General features: G+C 42.0%; 1 protein-coding gene across 5 annotated transcripts in view; it reads left to right on the top strand.

Annotated features, from left to right (window-relative positions):
* The first annotated feature begins 15,811 nt into the window (after nt 1-15,811).
* The window catches only part of MLLT10 (MLLT10 histone lysine methyltransferase DOT1L cofactor), a 212,401-nt gene continuing 211,945 nt past the window's right edge, over nt 15,812-16,267 (top strand). For 3 of the 5 annotated variants that reach the window (XM_030819220.1, XM_030819221.1, XM_030819217.1), the window contains exon 1: nt 15,812-16,158. The gene's annotated coding sequence lies outside the window, so the exon portion shown is untranslated. The remainder of the gene's footprint in view (nt 16,159-16,267) is intronic. The other 2 variants (XM_030819219.1, XM_030819218.1) reach the window with 2 other exon arrangements.

The raw sequence follows: 16,267 nt of genomic DNA, 5'->3' as shown, positions 1-16,267 counted from the left end.
CGTCCGGAGACACCTTCATCAATTAATTCCCCTAAAGCCAGCGCTGATTGGACACTCCTGACAGGTGATGCAATAAAAATTGATATTCCACCCCTTCCCCCCAAAATCTCCCACTAATTAGCATAGCCTTATACTGCCACCTCCCCTCCCAAAGTAAATAATACAGTCGGTATATAAATCTTTCCATTAAACTATCGGAGCTCAGAAACAGCCTGACTCACAGACTTCATCAGAAGCAGTGTGTGTACGCTTAAGGAAGAAAAAAAAAAAAAAAAACCGCACCGTATATTCGCCTTTAAAGAAATACTGCCTATTTTTTCGTTTATTTGCATTTTACCGATACAGCTATTATCATTTCAAAGAAAAGCATTTAAAAAACATTATCAAGCCGAAAGAGAGATACCCCACCCCCTTTTCCTTTTGGAAAATGGAGCTTAAGGGAAAATGTGCAGAATAGCCTGGTATTTCCCTTACAGGAGTGGGGAAGGAGACCGGCTGGGAGCTCCAAACTTAAACCCGCCCCGTGAACCACCCCAGTGCGGACTTACGTTTGGAATTTCTCTCGATTTTCCTTTTTTTTTTTTTTTTTTTTCCCTGAAATGCCTTTTTACAACCAGAAACAAAGTTATTTGACCAAGGAAGCAGTTCAAGGCTCCAGCTCAGAAACACTGTAACAATTCAACTGGATTTCGGTTCTCTGCTGGGGGGTGGGGTGGGGAGGAGGTAGTTTCACGTCAGACCCATAACAAAGCATAGATAAGCCAGAAATGTGTACACTTTTCCACAATTAACCGTACTGGATTGGAGGCGGGATCGTCCAAGAGTCCCCAGCAAAGGCTTTGCCAGGGTCCTGTTCACCACAGGTCAGAATTCCAGGGAGCAGATTGCTTCTTCCTGCAGCAAAGAAAAGAAAATGTCAAACGCCCAAGGTGCTTCCAGAGGTTTTACGTAATAACAATGAAAAGAAAGTGCTGATGTACGATGCAGACTGTTTCAGTGGTTTGTGATGCTTTTGGTTGGTAGTTTAGGTAAATCTTCCACAACTCCCAGTTTTTCCATCAAAGTCAAGCATCTGCTTTAACAAAATCACTTTGGATGAAAATCAGTGTGGTTTAACCTCTTCTTAGTCAAATTAAGGCATATTTTGGTGTAGTTTTCAAGGATATCCAAAATATTGCCAAATGAGAGCAAGGGTCCTCCCAGTCGCATTACCACGATCCCAAGGCGGCCCCTTGGCTGCTTTGCAAAATTCGGCAAAATCTTAACTGTTCGGTGTTTGCAACTACAACATAAATGCAACCCAGGCATTTATGTGTTTCCTTGTTCCTCCAAAAATAGACACATCCGCGTGATTAAAAGAATAAACGGATATTTCTGAGCCTGCAAGAAAAAAATTATACAATAATTTCTTTTTTCATATTCAAAAGTTCCAGCTTCCCCTGCTCTGGTCTGGATGGCACGAGCAGGTATGGCTCAAAAAAGAAGACAGAAAGATAAAAACAGAGGAATCAGACATACAAAAAGGTAGTTTGCCTGACAAGATGAAATCTCGGCCATAATTCCCCACCCCCACCCTCATCTCCTTTGTAATTTCCCAGGAATTTTGAAAAGAATTGGGAATTTCAAGAAGTGCATCCGGAAATTAAGGAAGTCTATTTAAGAGAGTCTGTAACTCAGGAGGTTGGGATTTGAAAAGTCAGCCCCTGAGCTACTGTTGCACTCAGCACAGATGTAATCGCCGCTCTTCAACTTAATCAATGTGTGTACAAACCGCGATGTCTAGTTCTTGCCTTTGAAATCTAAGGCTAGCATTTCCATCCAAGAAATCAGAGCTACAGCAAATTACATTTTTGTCCCTTGAATGAAAGAAGGATCATTGAATGGATCTCGTGATATTTCAGGCTTTAAACGTAACCGAGAGGCAGCAATGAACAATGCCTCGTCACAGCTAATACCATCCACCGAGTTGGCTTTCTTTTGCATCTGGATCTATTACACCGCGTTTTTCTCTTTCACTTTCACAGGAGACAAAATGCACAAGGTTTAGGCAGAAAGCGAAGTTTCCAGGAAAAGCAGATGCTGGTGTTTGTTTTTAAAAGTAGAATGACCAGAGTCTTTCTATTGCCAGCAACAATAATGTCGTTTTAAAATTCCTTCTGATGCACTTATATAGTACTGCCAGCCCTTGCCCTCCCCCCCCACCCCCGCCCATTCCCCTCCCCCAGCTTTAAGATTTAGACCAAAGAGTCAGCCAAGAAATAGTAAACTCAGAAAAAGCCTTTGAGAAGACAGTACAAAAGGTTGGCTAGAGCATCCTTTTTTTTTTTTCCAGGTAGTTTTAGTTGTTCTCTACTCCTGTTTATATTTCCTCTCTCTCTCTCTCTCCTAGTCCTCCTACACATAGCAACATGATTTAGTAGCCATTTCAAAACTACCTTCTTTTCCTCTCTCTTTCTCTCTTTCCACCTTTAAAATATTGGCAATATAGGTGGTTTTGAAAACTAGTAGCATATAAAGTTTTTTTTTTAACCAAGGGCATAATCTGTTGGGTGAAATAGAGAAAAATAAAGGCTAGGGAATTTGAGAAATGTGTCTATTTAGACTTTGTGCAAGTATCTCTATATGTACACGCAGACACCTTTACACTTACACATTTTTAATACTACTATTACACATCTTTCTTCCTGTCTAATACATTCTTTTGTTCCTTTAACTTCCCCATCCTTGTGTGTATGTGTGTGTTAGGCTCCAGCATTCTTGCTTGAATGAGTGCATGCACACACACACACACACACACAAACACAGAATGTGACAGACAGCTTTCTTGGGCCATCAGCACACGTTGCATATCCGGGGTCTTCTCCAGGCACATTGGGGGTCGATCCCGATAAAAAGATCTAGCAGAGGCCCCTGAGCGCTCACACATGAAAGGCAGGGGACTTTAAGATGGATTTGCATGCACACCGGGGATTTCGATCAATAGCTACCAACATTTATGGCTTAGATTATTAATGTGAAAGCTGGCCAAAAGAATGGGGATGAAAAATTAAAGGTGTCTGTTATCAATTATGCTTAAAGTTATGCAATAATTTACTTACTTTGCCTGATGTGGAGATCCAGATGTATAGAGTACTATTCTTCAAAAGCCAGGGGGTTTCTTTGATAAATTTGTTGACCATGTCAGCTGACTTTACAATCAAAGATGAACCCAATTCAGATAATGGACTGTATTCAAATTCTTTTTTAAGAAAAGATGTATCAACTTCCATGTTTCTCAAAGGCATGTACATATGTGAATAGATATGTCCAAATTAACATTTATATATATATATCCTCTGTGGGTCCAGGAAATTATTGTGAATTTAGGCACATGTATGATATGCATTGAGTTTAATTAAATGTGATTATTTACTCAGTGAGGAATGCCTAATCTACACACTACTGTAAAAAGTGCTTTAGCTTTGAAAACAAAGCTGCTTGCAAAAGGAAAATCCTCTTTAGCAAATACAGATTGAAATATATTCCTAATGTCCACTTAGTTCTGCATTTATTGTAAAAAATCAGCACTTTCAGTTTTTAAAGTGAAGGGCCATGAAAATATGAACATATTTGTCTTTACTTATCCCATATGAATGTGCTAGATTTACCTTTAGATGCTCTATTTTGATTTATTTTCACTGTATTTTATGTTTAAATACCATTGCAATTCAGTCTGACCTCTTTCCTCTGGAGCGAAGTAATGCACACGGCATTTACAGTCTTTTAAATGGTTAGCTGGGAAATGCAATAGCAATTTGCAGGAGTAGTTTACTAATGGGGAAAGTTCTTTTGAAAACCTGAAGGAAAACCTAAGAGTACTTTTGCATTTCTACACTACAACTGTCATATAATTAAAGTATTGAAGAGCATTAAAATAATCCTTTTCCTTCCAAGCTTTCACCCATACATACATAATTTAAATGAGGATCACAGCCGCCCCCGCCCCAACTCTTCACCATATACATTTGTTTTAGTGATTGCTGGGCACATTTTGTTCAAAGTGAATTCAGACAGAAAAGAGTAAGGAACATCACAAAGGCCTCAACAATGTAAGTATGCTGGTTAAAAGAATAAAAGCCCCTTGTGCTATTAACTAAAAGTAACTATAATATTCACAAGATAAAAGTTTAAAATAATAATAAAGTCTCATATGGCTGAATTAGTTGAGGATATAAGACAATAAAATCTCAACAGTTCTTTAGCTAAATTTATCTAATATCACATCTTCTTTGCTTTTTGGGATGGGAAAATGGGAATGGAGGAGTAGAAAATGGCTAAATTGAGAAACAAATGATAACTTAGTATATTCCCTTAATTTTTTTTCTTTCTGGTTCATTTAAACAAATCAGGGTAAGTCTCCAAAAGGGCCCATCCCTCTGTTCTTAGGCATTTAAAAACTCTGTCTTTAACAGAAGTTTGGGACACAGGGTATATACCATGTTGTCTACTGACCCATAATCAAAATGCAGTGACCTTCTACCCTTTTTTTGCCCCCTGACCCATCTTGAATTCAATGCAGCCTTTATAAATTTGCAAATCCTTGGAGGTAAAGCGGTTTTTGTGAGGCTTTGTTCTGAAAAAGCCCTAAGAGTGTGCTTTCTAAATTAGACAAAGGTAAAGCAACAAATCCTAGTGGATGAGATTTTACACAGGTGAGCAATAGGCACCTCCAGATAACATATATTGCAAGCTAAAAACCAGTTATAAACATAGGAGACAAGGAGGTTATGGATTGCATCAAATTAGAGTGAGGTACAAATCACTTTCATGATGTAAGAAACGGCTAGGCCACAATCTTCCTGCTCTTCTCATCTCAAGGGCTGTGGGGGACCCTAGTGACCAAGGAAGGAATGGGGAGGGGGGGAGGGGGCAGGGAGGAAAAGAAAGAAAGGAGTAAGACTTGATCTGAATCTGTGGGCACATTCCCTTATCTTTCCTGCTATCAGCCAGTTTAAAGGACACCATAATTATGATGGTGATAAAACAATGCCTGCTTATGTGTGCTGAATAAATAAAGAATGTTTACAGCTCAAGAATCTTTTAATTCCAATTAAATGCTATCAAAGAAAAGCCACTTTTCCTACTGCAACCGCCTTTCCCCCCAATTATCTTGTTTTGTTGTAATATTTTCCTATGAGACACATGGGCCTTTCACAATTGATCCTGAATGCAAAAGAAAAAAAATCAGAGAAAGTAGAGTTTGACCTTCAGATATTAAATAATACACAAATATCCAGAACCACAATTTGTTAGGGTTGCCCAAGTTTTTGTTTATTTTACGCAAGGGCCAAACATGTAGAGACTGAAGTGGTGACACCAAGTGTTGAGGCCTACCTATGGGCTGCTCAGCCATACTGAAATCCTGAGCCACCACGAGGGGAGAGAGGAGAGACAAGACATGAGGAGCCTGATGGTCTCTGGAAAGGGAATCCTCTTCTGGTTCTGTTCCCCTGGCTTCAGCCCAAATCCTTCTAGGAGCACTGGAGCCAATCACTGTCTTTCACTGCTGCAGCTACTGGGAACCTACAAAAAAGCGGGAGATAAAAAAAAAAAAGAGAAAAACAAATCACAAGTTCGAATTTATGGATACACAAGTATCATTTCATATTCATGACATCAGCAAATCACATCATAATCAGATGTGAGCAAGGTTTGGGCACTAAGGCCCAAAAGGCTGGACACTCAACACTGACAGTATCATATATTAACCAGAAAATTCGCTTTTTTATTATGGAATCATAGTGTGAAAATTAAGTCTTTTAACTTTGAAAAGCTTTTCACTTCTGAGGCCAATTTTTACACTAATAAATTTCAAGTAAACGTCTCTTTTAAAGTTGTTCCACAACATTTTAATTCAAACTTCTACTTCCTTTCTCAGTTGGGGTAGTGTTTTGTTTGTGTTTTAAAAAAACACATGGCACAACAAACGTTATGGAAAACGCACTCATTCCGTTAAATGCCGATACAAACCTGCCTTTTACTCCATCTGTCTAAGCAGCGCATTGCTAAGTATAAACTTAAAAAAAATTTTTTTCTCAAAGACGTATCTATTATTTCTTGGCAAATACTATTTGGTGATGTGGTGCAAAAACACAATGGTAAAAAATTTCGGGGTATTTGTAAGTTTTCTGGAGAGTTGCAGGCCCCTTTCCTTTTGAAAGTTTAGAGCTCCAATACCCTCAATTCTACTGGCAGAATTAGGATGGACTTAGAGGGTCCTAAACGTGACCGATTCACTAAGGCGGGGGGGGGGGGGGCTACAGCTTGCAGCAACGTGCTCGGCAACTTAATCCTACGCTAAAAGAGGGCAGAGAGCGAAAAAGAATGGAATACAAACTCTCCCGACATCCGTAGTTACTTTCAAGGTGGATTGTGTATTTTAAGGCTGATGGGAACGTCTGGTTTGTGGAGCAAAAAGAAGAGAAGGTAAGTGTTTGTCCTTGTATCCACCAGTTCGTAGAGAAACAATGAAAGAACAAAGGGAACCACTTCCCCATCTGAACATTTTCTGTATCTCCCTCCGTTTCAAGCCAAAAAGCTTGGGAAGGGATTCGCTTTACTCTACCTTAAGTAGCGGTTGCTGGCTTGTTGAACTAAGAATGAGAAAAAAGTTGAGAGGCAGATATAGACTAAATAATAATAAAAAAGTCTTGCTGTGGCAGATCTCCACCGCGCCAGTCTTAGCAACTGGCAGCAGAAGTTGCTCAATGCACGGAGGCAAAGCCCAAGGAATACACTTTGCACACCAGATTTCGAACTCAGTCATTTAATTAAATAGCCTTTCTTGCTGTTTGAAGGGATTTCTGCGCACAAAATGTGTAGGTAGTGGCTATGGGAGAGATGTACTATTTAGGTCGAAAAATGATCTCATGGCTATCCGGAAAAGAATTTTTAAAAAGGAAAGGGGATTCAAGTATCACGTTACTGTTTGCTAATAGAAGAAATGGCAGCACTAGCTGGGAAAGGAGAGGGATTCGTATTGAAATGCATTTGCTTTGGGGTACGCTGGTTATCCGCAAGTCTGGCTTTGTGGGTCTGCGTGGCTGAGTAAGTGACCGAGTGCCTTCGGCATTATATAAATGGATCGATGTGTGGGGGAGTCCCCAAAGCCGTCGAGCACGTGAAACGCGATTTTTTACTGCCCTCCAAGCGGCGACCAAGCCCCGCTCCACCCCACCCCACCTCAAAATCCGTATATTACCTGCCCTGTTACAGTGACACATGTTTATGTTTATAGTCCTGGTTTGTAGTAGTGTCAAGAGCCGCAGCAAGAGGAGGGGGAGGAGAGAGGAGAGGGAGGAGTAAATTCAACCACCCCCACTTGTTGTTAAAGCAAATTTACTGCGTTATTGCAAGCTCAGGACGGGGGGCTGGGATGAGAGTTGAGAGGAAGGGTTGAGTTGGGAAGTGTGTTGGCGGTGGAAGCGGGGGGTGGGGTTAGGAGATCCGCAATGGAGCTCCTCTCCCCAGCAGCCCAGGACAAGCAGCTCGGTCAACAGGGGAGCATGCTGGCGCGGTCGAAAACAAAAAGGTTCCTCCTGCTCGCTGCGTTCACGTGGGGGGCTCTGTACGCGGGGCTCCAGGGCCCTGACCTCTGACCCCGGCTCCTCTCCGCGCTCTCCCGGTGCCGCGCGGCCACTTTTTACCCAGGATCCCTCGCGCGGGCCGCGCTCGTGCCGAGCTGGAGTCCTTCCTAATCCTCCATTCCCGGCTCTCGCTCCCCGCCCCCGCCGCCAGCCCCGGGGGAGGATTCTCCGGCGGGGAACCCCCGCCCCACCCCCACCCCGACTGCCCCGGCGGAGTCGGCCGCCGCGAGTCCGCGCGGGGCGGGGAGGGCCGGGCCGGGCCTCCCCTACCGCGCGGGGCCTGCGAGAGAGGGGAGGGACGGGGAGCCGAGGGGAGGGGGCGCCGGCCTTCCGGCTCAGCTGCCCCACCGAGGCCTGGACCTGTTGACTGCGATTGGCCCGCCTCATCGCGCGCCCTCTCTCTGCCCGCAGCGGCCCCAGCCCTTCCGCGGCGTCGCGGGGAGGAAATGGGGATGGCTGTCCTCCTCTCCGCCTCCCTCCAACTTTCCTTTTTTTATTTGGGTGTGTAGTGGGTGGGGGGAGGCGCTGAGAAAGCCCAGGCAACTCCACCGCCGCCCCATCCTGCCTCCGAAAGTCTCGTCACGCCCGACCCGCCGCCGCCCTCCCAGCCCCCACGACTTAAAACCGCCTCCCCTCCTCGCAGCGGCGCCCAGGCCCGGAGCCCGAGAGCCCTCGACGCCCCCGCCGCGCCTCCCCCGCCTGGCCTGGCCCAGCGGTGTCCCCAGTGAATTGTGTCGGTTTTCTGCCCTGGAAGCTCCCTCGGCCACGTTCCACTTTTTTTCCCAGTCCCAGGAGGCGTAAGATAAAACCTCTGATTTGCTGCGTGCTGCTAGGCACATTCTCTGCCCTCTCGCCCGAAGGACGAGTTTAAAATGGAGAGTTTAAAATAATAGCATTTACAGGAGGAAATAAAGAGCGAGGGGATGGTTCTTTGGCCGGTTTTAAGACATACATGCTTTTTTTTTTTTTTTTTAAATACAAGATGTCTTAAGGGTTAAAAGCGTTCTGGGGTTTGCTGTATTTCGTTCTAGATTTGGGGTTTCCTGAGGAAATGTTTTCCGGAGGGAAATAGCAAATCAACATTAAGATGGAAGCGAGACTTCCCAGCCACTTTTGGAAATGAAAGGGGAAATTGTAAAAATACATTCAGAAAAGGGCGCGAAGGCGGCGGCTGCGGGGAAGAAGCTGGAGTCTTGGGAGGAAGCGCAGTGGGTCGGAGTCGGGGGAAGCAGGACCGGCCAGGTCCGGGCGGGGAAGAAGGCGTGCGGGCGGCGGGGCGTGCGCCGGGCCGGGCCGCTGGAGGAAGGCGCGGCGGGACAGGCGAGCGCGAAGGGGCAGGCGGGGAGGGCCTCGGGGGGCGGGGGCCGGCGGGCCGGAGGAAGCGGGACCTGGCTTCTCGCGCCCGCCGGGCCGCCCCCATTGTTCTGCCCTAGCGCCGCTGTTAGCCGAGCACGTCCTGACCGAGGGAGGGGTCCCGCGGGCCAACCCGACCCCCGCCGGCGCCTCCCCGGGCTCCTGAGCTCCGGCCGGGTCGGGTCCGGCCGGCGGGGCAAGTTTTGATGGTCAGACTGAGCCAGCGAGGGGTTCCCAGCTGAAGACCTCGGAGGAAGGAGCCTTTACAGCGTGCTGCGAAATTGAAGGAAGCCGGGCGAGCCTGCAACGCACACGTTATGAGAAAAAGGGAAAGCAACATAGATATGTTTATAAAGTGATAAATTGATAAGAGACACACGTGGGCAGTTATTATTCTGGATCCGGAAAGTTACAGTAGATTACATAATATTTGAAATATCTTGAAATGTATGGATTCAAAAATCCATTTAAAAAATGGTTCAAAGGAATTCGGAAAAGCACGTTTCGCTATCCTTATTACTGATTACTCAGCTCTTCTTTGTACACAGAAAGTCTAGTTTTAAAAGGAAAGGCTGAGCTAGCCCTTTGAAAAACGGGCTTCCTTTAACGTGAAGTGCGTTTTCAAAATAGGGAATTTAAAAAGGGAAAAACGTTTAATTTGCTTTTAAGCCACGTTTTGGAAATACATAATTGCAATCCACTTAATAAACTCTGTTTTCCTTTGTGAGGCATATGGAAGAAATATTTCTGGCCAACGTTACAGTTGTTTTTTTTTTTAAATGAAGATTTCCAACAAGTGCTTGCGAGTCTTGTCGACAAGACCAAAGTCATCGTGCGTGAAAGGCCAAGAAAAAATAATTTCAATCCTGTGGTCCAAACCTTACTAGGGCAAGAGAGTAATTTCGACTTAGGTTTATGATAGACTTTGCGGAAATTCCTTCTAAAATACTCATTACTAGTCTGTGTGTTATGAAGAACTGTTTCCCAAGGTAGATTTTAAAAAACCAATTAGAATTGATCTTTAATGGAATATTATATTTACACGTCATCATGAAAACATCATTTGACAGAGTTTTGAATTACAAGAAAGGAGTTAACAGATGATGCTCATAAATAGCATCTGTTTGAAAAGATCCCTTAAGAGTCAGTTAAAGGTAGTGATGGTTGTATTTTTGCATTTGAAATGCTGTAGAAGTTGCTTGCATTTTAACACTTTCATTTTGCGGGTCTTCTTTCTAAACTTGCATTTCCTCATGGAAATCATTCAGTTATTTCGAGATATAGGGAGAAATTCTTACGTAAGAAATCATTTGAGGCGTAACTATGGAAAGATTTGAACAGAAAAAAAAATCGGTGTTGAAAATCAAGTATTTTCAATCTATTTTTTCGTTCCACACTCATCCTCCCATAGTTCCCCCCATCAATTTACATTTTTTATTTATGTCTTTGAATATTTAGAATAGCTTTACATGTTTATCTGTTATAAAGTTGATAGTAGAAGGTGAATCGTTTGACATCATTCACTGTTTCAGATATTTTTTGTTTCATTTAAAGTAAAAATATTCTTGGGAGTCATGTATTCTTGTGAGAAAAACAACAAATGGATGGAAAAAGGGCATGAATGGGGGTGGGGATGGACAGGGACAAGTAGCATTCCTGGTCAGTCTTTGTGATACCTTTCTTTAATTTTATGTCATTATATTTTCCACTTCTGCTTGCACCAACGATCATTGCTTTTTTAATTGGGGTAAAGTGCCACCATATAAAAATTACCTACCTTCTGGCTCTCAAGCGCCGCAGTAAAATAAGGCTGACAAAAAGTGATCTGAGGCTTGTGTGTTTAATTCGCCAGGAATGTTAAGCTTCATAAGATTCACCCTATGGGGTCATGTTGGTCCTTGGCACTGTTACTGTACAGTTTCAGGAGGTAAATATGCACATTATAGATTTTAAAAATCTAAGATGTACTAGACCAACAGTTTATTAATCGAAGGAATAAAAAATGAATTTGTCAACCTCATTCTTTCTGGGACACAATGCACTTAATTAACATATTCTTGGGCTTGTTTCTGGATTTGGTAAGCAGTGGCCCCTTTTGGAGAGGAAAACATTTAAATCTTAAAAAGTGATCTTCTTTGGTCCAAATAGTATTTATAAATTCAATTTAATTTCTTCTTTTTTTTCAGTCTAAGATATGTTGCATTTCTTTCAAGGTTCTCTTCCATTTCAAAAACTGATTTTCCTCTTTTCCACGTCCAGAATCTTTTCACTTAGATAATCTTATGTAGCCTATAAACAGACACCTAAATATGTCACTTTAATCACACTTTAATTATAACAGAGATGCAGATCTTCAGTGTCAGTAAAAAATGAGAACATGGACCTTACAATACATACTATATTGATGATACTCTGAAAAGTCAAAATATAACACCTTTCAGTATTGCTGCATCATGGAAAAAAATAGTTCAACTCTGAATCATTAACGAGATTTATGTAACACCTAGAGTACCTAAAGGCATATTTTAGATAGCATTTTTATATTGATAATTACATGGTGTTTTACTAAAAAAATGTAAATACAGCCATTTGATATTAATTTTATAGCAAAAGAAATAGCTCTGAGGCCAAACACGATTAACCAAACCAAACCTTTCAAATGTTAGACCTTGACTCTTAAAAAGATTTTTATTTAGATGACATACAATTTAAATTTCAGAGTTATCTACCGAACTTTCAGAAAATTAAAGTGTATCTAAAAGCAATATTAATTATAATTGATTCTAAGTTGGAGACTGTTTTGTAATGATGACTTTTACATGAAAGGGTGGTAAACATTTGAGGGCTATTTAGAATAGTCAATTCTAAACTACCTGGTAAATAAAAACTGATATTAATTTCAACTATTGAAAATCTTCAGATGAATCAATTCACCTGAAGATTTTTGTTAATCATTACTTACAAATTTTAGTTCAATTGTACATACAAAATAAAATCTTGCTTTACTTTGAAGAATAAAGTTCAGAGTGTAATTAGCTTTTAAACACCAATTGAGGACATTAAACAAACATTTACTCTAGACCTACTATGTGCAAGACACTTGCTAGGTGTGATGGTGAGTAAAAAATAACCACCTAGTAAGATTAACAAGTTTCATTAAATAGATTTTTGAAAAAGCCATTAACAGAATCTCAATTCAAAACATAATTGCAGAGAATATTTTTATATGAAATTTCAAATAGTACTCCATGATATAGGTGCCATGGTGGTTTTGCATCTATAAAGACACAATACTCATTTATGGTGACGTATTAATAACAAAGCTAGTTTCAGAAACACTTCAGTATTTTAATCCTACTGGCATAAATACATGGCTCATAATAAACTCTTAATGAAAAAGGTAAAGACTCTTGGGTACCAAATAGCAAAACAAAAAACAGAGATTCCTCTATGTAAAAGAGGATATATCTGAAAGTCTGCACAGATCGTAAGTGTCTTTTTGACTTTTCCAACTAATTTATTTAGAAACAAGTTGATAGACTCCAATGAGGTTTAGCAGATGCAGGAATTCTAATTGCTTTTTGTTTAAAAAACTTAGTCGAAGAGCCAATACAGAATTTTACACACTATGGAAGTCAAGAATCTGAGTTCAGGAAAGTGTATCTAGTGTCAGCATTATAGAAGTATCCCTCATATGGATGTAGAAATAGACCTCAGTTTCTATACCCCATTGTAGAAATTTATATACCTTGACAATGGGTACAATAGACCAAATATAATACGCACAAACAGAAGGCAAATAAAACTTTAATTTACAAAGGAGATAAATATGAATAGTACTAACCTCTGAAATGAATATGGTTTTAAATATTTCTTTCATAATATCTACTTATTAAATAATTATGGAAAAGCAAATACAGAAATTTGGTGCCTACCTTAAAGAATAAAGAAAATTATCGGAAGACATATTACCCATAGAGCAAAAATACATCTTCCCACTATAGTAGGGTTAGAGGTTACATCATAAAATACTTGAGTTTTTTGTGGTTTCCTCAGATGATTAGCTTGGAGAAACCGATGAGCTAGTACTGAGTTAGCTGCTGTTATGTGAAGCAATATTTAGAGACAACAGGGTTTCATTTTATCCTAGAGGTACTACATATACTTTTTTGAAGGATATTTTGAGAATATAAAATAAAATTTTAGGGTAACATTTTACAATTGAAATTGTTCTTTTTCACAAAGTTATTTTATAACTCCTATGGTAATTTATTTTTATATTGCTATGTATTTTAAAAAGCATACTTTAACAATTCTGCCAATGTAATTACAAGTTTTATCCATTTTGAGGTAGGAAAATTAGCATATTCAGCCAATTGTTACATATATGACTATATATATATATATGTCTCACAAAGGACAAATAGAACTTTCTGACTGCTGTATTCCCCATATCCAAAACAGTCCCCAGTACACAGTAAATGTTAAATAAATATTTACTGAATGAATTAATTGCATATTTGAACTGTTTTACTGTTTTATACTGTCTGCTTTTCTTCCTTTTCACTTAACATTTTATAGAAATATACAAAATATTATACTTCAGATATGTAAGAAAAAGTTTGACATCTGGTACGAGTTAAAATGAAAATGAGTTATTTACACTCATGTTTTTTCTTATAATTTTCATACTCAACATGTTAAAATCAGTTTTAAATAATTTGAATTATATTTTGTGAACACATGTATGCATCTTTAACAAAACTTGTTTCAGATACTATTTATATACAGGCTGTTATGAAATAATACATTTTCTCTATTTTTAAAAATTTCTGAAACCTCTTACAAATGATAATTTTTTTTTGTTTTGTTTAGGAAATAGCAAGTGTTTACTTACATTTGTTTTAAGTGTTAAAGAATAGGGCAAGGTACCCATCCTTCTTTACATACAAATTAATTCCTTCACAAGAACTAAGCTCCAATGCATTAAAAATAAAACAAATGTATTTTTAAATAATTTAATGCATTAAGGCTTGGCTGCAGTGTTTGGGAGGGGAAGTTTCACATTGATTTTTAACTCAAAATTGCTCTATAGTAAGAGTCTGAACAGGACTTGGATATTGAGCTGGTATCCTTTGTATAAGGGTGAAGATAAAATATATGGTTAAGATACACAAAACAGTCTAGTTTTGTTTGAAGGCTGTTTTAGTTTCATAAAGTTTTAAGATAGTTAAAAAATATAATTATTATATATCCAGAAATGTATTGTTGTCATATCCCAAAAAAGAATTCACATTATGTAGTCTTGTCACCTTTTCTAAATGCACTATGTGAATTCTCATTGTTTTAGTGTACATTTTAATTGCCATTACTTTGTACATCTCAGCTTCTAAAACATCTGAATTTGCTATATATGCTCTCATTGCGCTGTATACCTATTATCACTCTTACACATATTTCTAGCAATTAATTTGAAGTAGAAAAACAGCCATGATACCTTTTCTAACCCCCCTTTATCAGAAGAACATTTAGAAGGCTTTTAAAGCCCAAACCATTATATTATCTTTTGGCGACCGACTAGGAGAACTTGGGTTCTCTGTGCTTTAGCACTGCGAAAGTGCATCTTCCAGATCAGCACATTTATAATGCGAATTCCTGATAAAGAACCATTTTGTACCTGCAAGGTATTAATCATGTGTCATGAATTCGCCTTTTAACTGGGATTGTCATTTAAACAATCTATACATAATTCTGATTTCATGCGAAACCTTTCTAATTAGACATTTTTTGCTTAAACATCAATATTGGGCTTTACGGATGCATAAGGAATAGGGCGACAGTGGAAGATTTTAGTTTAAAAGTGCTCGGTATCCAGCTAATTAATCTATGCAGATAGGCCTAATCCATTTTCCATTTGTTTGTGAGGTGGGAGCTCTCATCTTTTTGCCACTTTTAAATGACCTCACATTTCCAAGTATAAATTTGGAGAAAAGACCCGGATCAGAGGAATCCTCCATCAAAACTGGACGCCACTGTCTGATGGCGTTAATTATGTTTTAGCGACTGACTAGGAGGGCTAGAGTTCCTTCTTCCTTTTGGTGTAATACAACTGCATTTTCCAGATCATCGTATTATATTGCTAATTCTTGATAAACCACCATTTGTCCTGCACACCGAGCTGAGGGGCGCCTTGGCGTTCCCTCTCCGAGTGCAGCCCTAAACCAGGCTTTTGACCTGCAGCCTGGAATGCACTTTCGTTTGTCACTGGGGCCCACGTAGTGCGAAAATGGGCGGCAGATTTGGTAGGACTTCCAGCGGGTGAACTTTGGGAAGAGTCCAGGACGTGAATGTAATGGGTGGAGAGGCTGCGGCAGGACTGTGAAGTTAGCGCGGCCAACTGCAGGAAGCCATGCTTCATTACACCCTTCATGGGAGCTGGCACACTCGCCCCACCCTCGTTTTCCACGGGCCTGTCTTGGAGGAAAAGGCCAGCAGGTAGGTTCCCAGGGCACGGAGATGATGCCCCCGGGGAGTCCCCTCTGGCGATTCGGAGAAAACCCGTTCCCAGCCCTGGGCGTCCGCCTACCCCGCCACCTCCCCAGCCTCTTCCCGACGCTCACACGCGGCCCGCGCCACCAGCGCTGCAGAGGGCGGCCCTAACGTCCCCGCCCCCGCGTGCGCGCCCCCGCGCCCCCGCGTCAGCTCATTCCGGCCTCCGCGCGCCGCCGGCTCCCCTAGCGCCCACCCCCAGCACACCTCGGCGGCGGCGAGCGGCGCGGGGGAGGGGGACGGGGCCCCGGAGATAGGCCGGGGGCAGCCGACCGGCCGCGGCGGCGCGCACGCAGGGCTAGCCTCGCCCGGGCCTCCTCCCTCACGCCGGCCGCAGGACGGGCGCGCACGCCGAGTGACGCTCGGAGGAGGAAGCGCAGCCCCCTTCCCCTCCCTCGCTGCCCCTGGCCCAGCGGGAGCCCCCCCCAGTGCGCCTGTGCGGAGGCCTATCTTGATTATGTGTGCCCTCTCCGGGCGCCCGCGTTAGCGGCCGGGTGGAGGTGGGGAGGGAGGACGCTGAGGAGGAGGAGGAGGAGGCGGAGGAGGCGGTGGAGGGGAGGTGGGGGGAATCAGCAAGGACATGGCTCCTGACTCCTGTGCGGAACGTGAGTGACTGAGCGGCAAAGCCCGAGTGAGCGAGCGGTGGGCTGCCGGGCCGGGCGGGGGGCGCCGGGGCGGGCTCGGGGGGCTGTGTGTGGGGGGGAAGCACTAATCGGCTTGCATGTGTTTTTTAATGGTCC

Source organism: Nomascus leucogenys, chromosome 9, assembly GCF_006542625.1.
Source record: "Nomascus leucogenys isolate Asia chromosome 9, Asia_NLE_v1, whole genome shotgun sequence".
Lineage (NCBI taxonomy): Eukaryota > Metazoa > Chordata > Mammalia > Primates > Hylobatidae > Nomascus > Nomascus leucogenys.
The sequence above is the reverse complement of the archived record's forward strand: the minus strand, read 5'-3'. Positions and strand labels throughout refer to the sequence as shown.